General features: G+C 42.0%; 1 pseudogene; it reads right to left on the reverse strand.

Moving 5' to 3' along the window:
• Positions 1–1,283: 1,283 nt before the first annotated feature.
• LOC127140826 (uncharacterized) lies at positions 1,284–6,931 on the reverse strand (annotated as a pseudogene).
• Positions 6,932–11,308: the final 4,377 nt, after the last annotated feature.

Raw genomic sequence — 11,308 nt, forward strand, 5'->3', positions numbered from 1 at the left:
GATCATATTGAGCCTGGAGCTGCTGGTAGCAGCCTGGTGTGGCAAGGTACCTATAGATGAAGTATTAATAGGAATGAGGCATCTAGTGTTTCTGTTAGGAAATTTAAGTGGCCTTTTATTCAGTACTTTATGGGACCTAGCACTGTCACCAGTGGCAGGAGTGGTGTTTTGTACATGGTGGTTTAGAAACTTAGGAAATAGTACGGCGGGGAATGGAGACAGTCTCAATGCAGTAGATCAGGCTATCAGTCTGAGCATCTAAAGTCTGCAAATTATCCTGGTTAGATTCATCATCTAAGCTATCTAAGCTCGTGGACTCCAAAACCGCACCACCTAAAGACCTAGCAGGTTCTCTACTCACCTGCGACCTGCCGATCACTAGTGTCTTACTGTCAAACCCGACGTAAACACCTGTCTATATTCCTAGATAAAATAGCAGCGCCTGCTCCAGTAGGATGCAGACCATCTGCCTTCAGCAGGTCAGGACGGCCCCAGAAAGAAGGCCAGTTATCCACAAAACTATATCCCTGCTCACTACAGTGACGAGCCAGCCAGCGGTTCAGAGACGTTAATCTACTGTACACCTCATCATTACCCCGCATGGGTAAAAGACCAGAGACAACTAATCGATGCCGACACATCTTTCTATATATATATATATATATATATATATATATACACATATATATATACAACAGTATAAACATGACAATGTCATAACAAAATATTAACAGAAGAGCAATATACACAGGACAATACAGATATTGCACATTTTGAAATGGCATTGCACACAGTGAGTGACTCATGGCAGCTGTTTTGGATTAGTAACAGTGCAGAACCTAGTGAAAATGGTCCATGTGAGTATGTGGTGAACTAGGAGTAGTGTTGATTGTAGAGTCTAACAGCAGCAGGAAGGAAGGACCTGCGATACCTCTCCTTCACACACTTTGGGTGAAGCAGCCTATCACTGAAGGAGCTGCTCAGTGCTGTCAGACTGTCCTGCATGGGGTGGAGCTCATTGTCCATCAGGGATGATAGTTTTGCTATCATCCTCCTCTCACCCACCACCTCCATGGGGTCAAGAGGGCACCCCAGGACAGAGCTGGCTTTCTTGATCAACTTGTCCAGTCTCTTCCTGTCTGCTGCTGAGATGCTGCTGCCCCAGCAGACCACTCCATAGAAGATGGCTGATGCCATAACAGTGTCATAAAAAGTCCTGAGCAGTGCCCCCTGCACTCCAAACAGTGAGAAGACATGCAGTCTTGTGTCCTCACATACTGCGGTCAGTTGGTGAGGTAATCCAGTATCCAGAGTGTGAGATGCTGGTCCACCCCCATGTGTTCCAGCTTGTCCCTCAGGAGCATGGGCTGTATGGTGTTGAATGCACTGGAGAAGTCAAAGAACATGATTCTCACAGTGCTCCCAGGTTTATCTAGGTGAGAGAGAGCTCTGTGGAGAAGGTAGATGACTGCATCATCCACCTCGATGCCAGGCTGGTAGGCAAACTGCAGCGGGTCCATTGACTGTCTCACCGAGGGCCGTAGATGGGCGAGAATCAGCTGCTCCAGGGTCTTCATCAGGTGGGATGTCAGCGCCACCAGTACCACACAGGATGTCTTCCACAGCTGTGGGACTCTCCCTAACCTCAAGCTCGTGTTGAAGAGCTGCTCCACGATCCCACACAGCTGGTCTGCGCAGGACTTCAGGAGCCTGGAGCTGATGCCGTCTGGACCCGTGGCCTTTCTTGCCTTGATCCGCCTGAGCTCATCTCTCACCTGAGTTGTTGTGAGGGACAGGTTGGAGCAGGGGGGCTGTGTGTTGGAAGGTGTGGATGGAGGGGGTGGGTGTTTGGCAGGAGGAGCAGTGGGGGGTAGCTGTGAGCTGAACACTGTGGGCAGAGGTGTGGAGGTGGGGCTGGAGTAGTGGAGTAGAAAGCAGCATAAAGCCTCACCATTGTACTTAAGGACAGTACTTTGTTACTTTCCACCCCTGTTGAAATTCAGTTATAGAAGTTATGTAGACTTGCTTTGTGTGTCCAAAGGTACACCAAATACCCACAGTGTGACTGTTTGAACAGATTTATATCCCCAAGTAATACAACAGCAACAACACACAGGTTTGCGCAGGTATACTTGTCAGGACATTGCACTGACTTCCATTCATTGTGGACAAAATCTGCTACTAAATTTCTGTGCTCCAATAACACAGCACGTGGGATGTCTCACACTGTCATATGGGGCCTCCACGGCCAAGTTCACAGTGAGGAGTTGGCCCCCAAGGTTTCTGAGGGAAACGCCTATATAATCAGGGGATATACACTTAGAGGCACCTCTTCTCCTTCCATAATAAATAACAAAGGACACGCTGTTTTTCCACTCTACAAATATCAGTGTATCTGAGGAACTCAAGAGGGAGGCAGAGGCTCTGTTGGCACCAGCATCGCTGCTGACCCCCCTGAGGGCCTGCAGTAACCAACAGGAGCTTCTCACTGTTGAAGAAGAAGTTGTGGAGTTGTGGAACTGAGCCAGGTCCTTCTTTCAGTCTTTCAAAGGAGAAACTCTAAGAAACTTTACAGCAGTTTTTGACCTTTCAGTGTTTTATTTGTCACTGACCTCTCCTGATTCTTCAAATCATATCCTGATCATGGCTGCTTTTTGTTTGCTTTTGTTGTTATAGTATTAAAGGAATAAAATTGAAGAGCTTGGTATAAAAGGTGGAATTAATATGAATGTGTCCTGTTTTTCAGGTGTCTACAGTCAAGGAGGTGAGAAGTGGAAAAAACAGTATTCCACTGAAAAACATCACACTGCAGGAGGTAGGCTGATGGATTTTTGTCATCTCTGCGTTTTTCATAACATATTAATCCAAATAATACAGAAAAAACACAGAAGACTTGAAGAGACAGACAAAAAGATTTAAAAAGTAATTAAATGATAAAAGGCATAAAAAGGCATATCCTACTGTAATGAACTGGTAATAGCTTACACTTTCATAAGGAGGCCTGCCTTTACTTGAGTTAAGTAGGCTAGGCCAACTTTAGGGATCTACTCCAAAACATTCCAAAATCATTTCATTTCAGATTTTCCCTTTACTGAGCCATATTTATTTGACAGCTTTGTTTGCTGTTGTTAGGGATTCACCTCCAAAATCCACTCCTTTTGCTACAGCCTTAGTTTCTTAATGCATGGTATTTACTTGTTACTGTGGTTTAGCAGCATACTAACACATCATATTGTCTTATCCTCCATAGGACAAAAAAACAAGCAAACGTTTGCCTCTGGAGGGAGCAGGCTGTGGAGCTGACCCCACAGCTTGGGGAGCACCTGAGACTGACCCATCTCAAAGTCGAGGTCTCAGATTATGGGGTTCAGCTCCATTCAACCACATATACAAAGTTTGAAGTACAGTATAACACAATGAAAAGGCTTAAGTAATTCATTTCATATTTAACAAATCATGATGATCAGATGATAGCTCATGTTCTTTTCCTCTCAACAGGAGGTCAAAGCCAGTGCTGACTCAGTCACTGTTGTTGGTGTTACAGAGGAGCAGCCAGGCATGTCCACCCTCTTGATGGAGGAGGGAAACATGGTGAGGGTGGAACATGGCCTGTGGGAGCCATTCGATGCCAGGCTCAGGACTGGAAAAATCTGTGTTAGCCTTACTAGAGAGGGGAGAAAGGTCACAAAAATTAGTGCTGTTGAGGACAAATGAAGGATGCTCCTTGTTTTCATTGTTGGTTGTTGTTGTTTGTTTGTTATCATTAGTATATAGTGTTTGTAAAAAATAATTTAGTTCCTTATTTAGTTATTAGTTGGTTCAATTTGTGATTCTAAATAAAACATGTATTTTCTCTTTCATTGTTCAAATATTTTTCTTGTCTCACAAAATGATCTCATGTTTCTGACTGACTGTCCAAACAAGCAGCATAGTTTGTTGTAGTCATTTTCATCTGTAAAAGATTACTAACAAATGTATTTCATTCTCAGTCAACAAAATTGTATTGCCATGAGCACAAAGAAGAAAAAAATGAGGTGTGACATGTGATCATCATTGGAGATTAGACCCCATTATTATGTCATCATATTTGAAAGGGGATGAGGCTGTGTTTGGTATAGTTATCCAAAGAAAGGTTTAATCGAAAGCAACTGGACTTAGTTATAGTCTGGAAGACGTTTCACCTCTCATCCAAGAGGCTTCATCAGTTCGTGTTCGCATCTGACCAGGCTGGGGACTGGTCCAACTGATTTTTTTTTTTTTTTGGTGTGGAGACCCAAGTATTTAACCTCTGTAGGGGGCTTTCACCAGACCGATGATGTCATGGCTCTTTTGTGTTCCATGTGTCAACGACAGCCGTTAGGTTGACAGTCGTTGGTAGAAACCATTAGTTTCAACTTCGTTAGTGTCCCATTGTGTTGTAACGACAGTCGTTGGAGTCACATGAGACGAGTCACATGTGAAAGGTTGTTTTTCCTAGAGGTCAAATTGTTAAGTCTCCTGGGAAGGGATGAAAGGGCAGCATTGTATATTGGAGATAGGTGGTGTCTTAGACCTCCTCGGTTTAGAGATGGTTCTCTACTTTAACATAGATGGCTTCTTTTACTCCTCTTTCAAACCATCTGTCCTCTCTGTCCAGGATGTGGACCTTGTTGTCCTCAAAGGAATGGGTTTTCTCCTTTAGATGTAGATAGACAGCAGAGTCCAAACCTGAAGAGTTCGCTCTCCTGTGTTGGGCCATGCGTTTGTGTAGTGGTTGCTTTGTTTCGGCCAATGTAGAGGTCATTGCATTCTTCATTACATTGGACTGCATACACCAGATTGCTCTTGTGAGTGTGTGGTGTTCTGTCCTTTGGATGTACCAGTCTCTGTTTGAGTGTGTTGCCGGGTTTGAAATACACAGGGATACTGTGTTTGTTGAAAATTCTCCTGAGTTTTTCCGATAACCCGGCCACATATGGAATAACTATGTTGTTTCTTTTGTTTTGTTTTTCTTTCCCCACCACATCAATGGTTTTCTTTTTGGAACCAGCTGCCGTTTTCAAAAAGGTCCAGGTGGGGTAACCACAAGTTTTGAGGGCATCTCTCAGATGCATGTGTTCCTCCCCTTGGGCCTGTGAGCTTGTGGGTACGTTATCAGCTCTGTGTTGCAGAGTTCTGATAACCCCGATCTTGTGTTCCAAAGGGTGGTGTGAGTCGAAAAGAAGATATTGGTCTGTGCGTATGGGTTTTCTGTATACCCCAATGTGGAGGCTTCTGTCCTTTTCTATATTGACTTGACAATCCAAGAAGGGCAACTATTATTCTTGGCATCTTCCCTGGTGAACTTGATGTTACTGTCCACAGAGTTGATGTGTTTGGAAAGGCTTGCACCTCTTTGGTTTTGATTTTAACCCAAGTGTCATCCACATACCTGAACCAATGGCTTGGTGTTGTTCCCTCAAAGGAGTTTAAAGCCTTTCCTTCTACCTCCTCCATATATAGGTTTGCAACAATGGGGGATACTGGTGAACCCATAGCGCAATCGTGTTTCTGTCTGTAGAATTTGCCATTGAACTGGAAGTATGTGGTGTTCAGGCACATTTCCAGAAGTTGGCAAATGTGTTCTGGTTCAAGGTTTGTTCGTGTTTGGAGGGAGTTGTCCTGTGTAAGTCTCTCTCTTACTGTGGACATGCCTCACTGGTTGGGATGCACGTGAAAAGGGAAGTCACGTCATAGGATGCCATGGTTTCATCTGTATCCATTTTTAGATCCTGACTTTGTTCACAAAGTCTCTCGAGTTGTGGATGTGATGTGGGGTGTTGCCCACCAAAGGTGCCAAGATCTTGGCTATGTGTTTAGCGATGTTGTAAGTGACCGAGTTTATGCTGCTGACAATGGGCCTGAGGGGGGCCCCTTCCTTATGGATTTTGGGGAGTCCATATAAGCAGGGAATTGAGTCTTGTGGATAAAGTCGGTAGTATTGTGCTTTGTCGATATGCCTTCTTTTTGTAATTGTTGTAGATATTCTGTAACCTTCTTTTTGTACCTGCTGGTGGGGTCTCGTTTAAGAGTTTCACATGTGACAACTCCCTCCAAACACGAACAAACCTTGAACCAGAACACATTTGCCAACTTCTGGAAATGTGCCTGAACACCACATACTTCCAGTTCAATGGCAAATTCTACAGACAGAAACACGGTTGCGCTATGGGTTCACCAGTATCCCCCATTGTTGCAAACCTATATATGGAGGAGGTAGAAGGAAAGGCTTTAAACTCCTTTGAGGGAACAACACCAAGCATTGGTTCAGGTATGTGGATGACACTTGGGTTAAAATCAAAACCAAAGAGGTGCAGGAAGCGGAAGTAAGGTCAGCCTTCCCAGGGCTGGAGCCAATCATGCACGACGAGATCGGGTTGTGCTTTTTTTTTTTTTTTAAATTATGAAAAATATCAGAAATTCTCAACAAAAACAGTAATTACAATAATACAGTAAAAGACACAACATTATATTACATACAACATAGAATCTGTTAACATTCGTTCTCATTTAAAAATACAAATAACAGCCTTTTATCCTCTGTTTTCGCTGAACAAGGTATTGTTTAAATGCAAAAGTCTCTTGAAATTGTCTCTTTCTGCTGCATAAAAACAGTTTAAAGGTGGGCCCTTTAAGAGATTTGCAACAGTTTGGAATGTTGTATACCTCTGCCTTTGTACAGAGCTGAGTTCCTCCTAAGCCAGGCCGCATGCCGAGCAAAGGCCAGTACAGTGTTGACCAGAATAATGTTTTTCCCCTGGGTCTTTCCCTGGACGCCAAACAGATATGTCCTGTTCCATTCACTTTCTGTGCATAATGAGAGTCCACAATGATCAGTCAAAAGTTTCTTTACCATTTCTCTGTGTCCTGACAAACGGGCGGCTGAGAAAAGGTGTTCAAAGTCCTCATCCATCATTTTACACACCGCACATTCTCTTTTGTATAGCTTCTTATTAATTTGGTGCTGGACAACACCAGTGAATATCTTCCTGTGCCTTATTTTGAAGTCTAAATTAAAGATTTCTGGGGTCATACATGGGACATCTATATTCTTCCAGATTGTGCTGACTTCATGTGAAGGGAAAATCTCCTTCCAGATCTTTTCTGAGGCTGGTCTCTTATGACTTTTACCAAGAAACAATTTATACCAGTCTCTAGTTTTCACAGATGCAACATTAATAGTCTTCCCCCCAAGGCAAAGGAAGAAATTCAGTCCTGCACCTTGCAACTGCTTTTACCCAGCAGTGTGCGCTAATCAGGCAGCAGGCACTTCTCAAGTTTCCCTGCTATCTTTACAATTTGTTGTTTTCTGTATTTCATCCTCATTTCACTCATTTTCCTCAACAAATATTCTAAAATAAAGTTAACATTTGCATCCATTACTTGTCCCACCTTTGTGAGGCCAGCAGACTCTAGCTGCACACCAAATATCTCCCCTGATAAGTAAGACAGGGGTTTCAGAGGAAAGACATCTGAAACACATTTTTTTTTTCACTGCATTCAGGCCTTAGGTGGGCTAGAATCCTTCCCAATGCCTCTAGCCCCTCTCGGTAGAACCCTGGCAGGCCTCTAAGAACATTTCTGGGTGGGAGAGTACACAAGTTGTACACACTCCTCTCTCCGTATTCCACCATGCAATCAGCCAAGAAGTCTTTCCAGGGGTGTTGCTGGGCCTGATCCAGAAACTTGCTTATCAGTTTCACTCTAAGTGCATCTCTCTTGGCACCCACATCTATTAAGGCTAGCCCTCCTCCTTTTTGTTGCCTATTACAGTTCTCTGTGCTATCACATCCCTCTACCTTTCCATGGGAAAGAGGAAATCGTACTGTTCAAAGAATTTAATGCCCACTTTATCTAAATCTTTCACAGTAATATTTGTGTCATCTGCGTACTGATAAATTAGACTATTCTTCTCAAAAGGACTATCAATACATTTAATCGTCTTATCCAGTTTTACTAAAGCTGCCAGAGGTTCTGCTGAAATACTATAAAGCACTGCTGACAGGGGACACCCTTGTCTTATCGAGCTTTCGGAAATGATTCTGTCAACACCCCATTTATTTTCACACACTCTTCACAACTCTTGGCATTCTTATATAACAGCTTTGATTTAGATCCCCCTCTATTATTTCCTCTTCTTTTTTAGATTCTCCCTTAACTCCAACTCTTTTTGCTTCCTTAAAAAACTCCTTTTCTTAGCATAGCTAATATTTTTCATCTTTATTTTATTCTTAACCATTCCCCACCAAGCACAAATATTCTTTTCATAGAACGGGTTCTTTTTTTCAAACATTAAGCAATTAATAATACATTTTCTGTATTCCTGTTCAGCCAAAAGACATGAATTTAAACACCACACTCCCCCACCTTTCCCACCCGTTTTCCCTCCAACTGAAATGTAAGAGCAGCATGATCACTTAAACCCATGAACTTATATCTTATGTTCCCCAAAAAACTAAAATACTTCTTTTAACTAAACATAAATCAATTCTGCTTTGCTTAATATTTCCCAACACAATCTGCCGCCTTGAAGATTGCCTTTTGTATGGATTCTCTTCCCTCCATACATCAATCAAATCTTCACTCACTAAGATATTATTAAGCAATGATTTTGAGCTATCAGCCTTGAAAGATGCAACACTGCATGCATCAAGTCTTGTGCACCAAACATTAAAATCCCCAACTAATATACAATTTCCCTTAATTAAACTCTTCATCTTTCCAAAGAAGTCTCTCCGTTTCTACATTTGGAGCGTAAACATTAACCAAAGGAAATAAAACATTTTACAATTCAAACTCAATAACCAATAATCTTCACTTATTGTCTTTAAATACTTGTTTTACACTATTGACACACCCTTTAACTAAAATAGCTACACCACATTCCCTCTGCCCCCCATGGTTCACAAAAAGTCCCCCCTCCACATTGTTTTCATTCTGTCCATAGGTTCATCTGTCCATCTGTCTCTTGCAAACATAAAATGTCAGAATTTAGTCCAACAAAAACCTGCTCTGCTTTCCTCCTGTCTCTAAGACCATTACAATTAAACAAAGAAATTTTAATTTGAGCACCCAAATACAAAGAAAAACCATAAGAAAAAAAACACAGCTTCTTTCATACCTTTCATTTTTTCTGACAGTATTTGAAGAATGGCGAAAAGGGCCTACAAACTTCAAAGTCTTTCAAAACTTACGTTCTATGAGGATGGGCATGGCCCACAATTTAGCTTGTAATACAGGGCTAGTGCTTTGACCTCACCAAAAGGGAATGGCGTAGGCATGGACTGCAGCTGTCAAATGTTCCTGAATAAAGTTGGCCCTGTATTTTTGCATCTTAACCATTCCATTTATTATGAGGTCGTAGTTGGGTCTCTGTTTTAGAGCTTCTATTTTCATTGCTTCTTTATAGTGTTGAATGCTGTGCTCATCTTCTCCATCCTGCATTTCCTAGATTCAGTTCATAGCCAAGAAAAACAAAACAATTTTAAAAAGTACAATTGTGTTAAACCTAAAAGTGTTATGTTTATTTAAATATACCCTAATTTCATTTAAGCATTTAAGCATTACTAATGACTTACAGCCCTGACTTTCTTCACTGAAGGCTTACTGCCTCTGACTCTGCCTTCCACCATTAGGCGATGAGAATCTCTTCCTCATTTTTGCAGCTTCACTGTTGCTGATCAGGGGAATTCTCTCTTTTTTAAATTTGTTGCGCAGGGACTCCAACAAGGCATCCTGACCAAAAAACAGTAAGAGTTGATCACATAAATTGTTAGGGTTGGGGGTTAGGGTTAGGGGGTTAGGTTAGGGGAAGGGGACACCACTAGATGTCACTAATGCACTGGCAACATGTATTATTTTGATCTTTGTCTATTTTATCTTTATATATGTATATATACATACACACATATATACAATGTTTTTTTATATATTTTTTATAGGTTCCATATTGGCTCATGGAGAAAAAGCAGATTGATAAATGGTCCGGAGCTGGTTCAGTGAGAGGAGAGTACAGGTTTTGAAAGGATATGAAGGTAAGTAAAGGGAGGGGACAAGGAGGGGTGAGGAAAACACAGCCTATTAGGACAGGGAGTATTATTTATGAAAATGTTGAATTTTTATATATCCCTGATATTTTTTTTCCAATTTTTTAGGACTCCACATGTAGGGAAGGGCCATCAATCACATCAATAGGTTTGTGTTAGGGATCCTCAACTCTGGAGGTCCTGTTGGACCTGGATTGGGGGCTCTTCCTCTGAAAACCGGGAGGGGGGGGTTATAGCTTTACTAGTTAGAGTTGGGTCCTCCAACATATAATAATAGGATTAGGTCAAGGTCAGGTTAGGGTTGGGGCAGGGTCAAGGGTCAAGGGTCAGGTTAGTGTTAGGGCAGGGTCGAGGGTCAGGTTAGGGTTAGGGCAGGGTCGAGAGTCAGGTTGGGGTTAGGGCAAGGTCGAGGTCAGGTTAGGTTAGGGGAAGGGGACACCACTAGATGTCTCTGATGCGCTGATGTATTATACTGATCTTTATTTCTATTTTATCTGTATATGTGTATATATACATACACACATAAATACAATGTTTTTTTAATATATTTTTTTATAGGTTCCATATTGGCTCATGGAGAAAAAGCAGATTGATAAATGGTCCGGAGCTGGTTCAGTGAGAGGAGAGTACAAGTTTTGAAAGGATATGAAGGTAAGTAAAGGGAGGGGACAAGGAGGGGTGAGGAAAACACAGCCTATTAGGACAGGGAGTATTATTTATGAAAATGTTGAATTTTTATATATCCCTGATATTTTTTTTCAATCACATCAATAGGTTGTGTTAGGGATCCTCAACTCTGGAGATCCTGTTGGACCTTGATTGGGGGCTCTTCCTCCTGAAAACCGGGAGGGGGGGGGGGGGGTTTATAGCTTTACTAGTTAGAGTTGGGTCCTCCAACATAATAATAGGATTAGGTCAAGGTCAGGTTAGGGTTAGGGCAGGGTCGAGGTCAGGTTAGGGTTAGGGCCTCAGTACAAGTTGAATGGTTAGGTTTTAGGGATCAGGTCATGTATAGGGTCAGAGTAGGAGTCAGGTGGTTAGGTTAAAGGTCAGGGTCTGTGTAAAAGTATTAAAATCAAAATAGGTTCCAGGTCTGTTCCAAGTGCAGGTTTTTAGGAGTAAATCCATAAGTAGAAAGGGTAAGCATCCAATAAAGAGCTGTAATCTAAGTATCATGCAATAAAAATCATGCAAAAAAAAATGTAAAATAAGTGCTGTACATAAGAAAGGCTGTACACAGGTAA

This window comes from Lates calcarifer, unplaced genomic scaffold (genome assembly GCF_001640805.2).
Source record: "Lates calcarifer isolate ASB-BC8 unplaced genomic scaffold, TLL_Latcal_v3 _unitig_5050_quiver_3196, whole genome shotgun sequence".
NCBI lineage: Eukaryota > Metazoa > Chordata > Actinopteri > Centropomidae > Lates > Lates calcarifer.